The sequence below is a fragment of the Octopus bimaculoides genome, chromosome 29 (assembly GCF_001194135.2).
Source record: "Octopus bimaculoides isolate UCB-OBI-ISO-001 chromosome 29, ASM119413v2, whole genome shotgun sequence".
Classification (NCBI taxonomy): Eukaryota; Metazoa; Mollusca; class Cephalopoda; order Octopoda; family Octopodidae; genus Octopus; species Octopus bimaculoides.
The window spans coordinates 9363729-9364661 of record NC_069009.1 but is presented as its reverse complement, the minus strand read 5'-3'; the positions used below and the strand labels follow the sequence as shown (position 1 = coordinate 9364661).

Genomic DNA, 933 nt, shown 5'->3' with positions numbered 1-933 from the left:
ACTTCAACAACTATACTGACCAATGCATCAGTACAAAATAATGACGCAATCCTTACAATTTAATGATTTCGAATACATAGGAAGAATTATATCTTGTTTGTTGTTAACACAACGTTTCGGCTGATATACCCTCCAGCCTTCATCAGGTGTCTTGGGTATATCAGCTGAAACGTTGTGTTAACAACAAACAAGATGGGGACAAACATCCATCAAATGTAAATAATATACATTATTCCCCATCTCTTAAATATAGAACTGTATTAGGCGCAGGAGTGGGTGTATGGTATGTAGCTTGCTTACGAACCACATGGTCCCGGGTTCAGTCCCACTGCGTGGCACCTTGGGCAAGTGTCTTCTACTATAGCCTCAGGCTGACCAAAGCCTTGTGAGTGGATTTGGTAGTCGGAAACTGAAAGAAGCCCGTCGTATATATATATATGTGTGTGTGTGGTCCCCGTAACTTAGCGGTTCGGCAAAAGAACCGACAGAATTAGTACTAGGCTTACAAAGAATAAGTCTTGGGGTCGACTAAAGGCGGTGCTCCAGCATGACCGCAGTCATGTGACTGAAAGAAGTGAGAAAGTATGAAGAAACAATAAAAAAAACCCCAGAAATTACTCATTTTGCTCCACCCATGTGTGTGTGTGTGTGTGTCTACATACACACACATATATGCCAATACCTTACCGTACAAAGTTTCACTTTCTTGAGCCTAAAACCGATTGAGTCCCTACATATACACTTACACATACATATATAATAAAAAATTCACAGGAGTGGCTGTGTGGTAAGTAGCTTGCTTACCAACCACATGGTTCCGGGTTCATTCCCACTGCGTGGCACCTTGGGCAAGTGTCTTCTACAATAGCCTCGGGCCGATCAAAGCCTTGAGTGGATTTGGTAGACGGAAACTGAAAGAAGACCGTCGTATAT

General features: G+C 42.3%; 2 protein-coding genes across 2 annotated transcripts in view; one reads left to right on the top strand and one right to left on the bottom strand.

Annotated features, from left to right (window-relative positions):
* LOC106877312 (RNA exonuclease 4) overlaps positions 1-933 on the top strand; it is a 74048-nt gene that overhangs the window by 3723 nt on the left and 69392 nt on the right. The gene's annotated exons all lie outside the window — the stretch shown is intronic.
* Positions 1-933, bottom strand: part of LOC106882024 (splicing regulatory glutamine/lysine-rich protein 1) — a 42022-nt gene that overhangs the window by 40342 nt on the left and 747 nt on the right. The gene's annotated exons all lie outside the window — the stretch shown is intronic.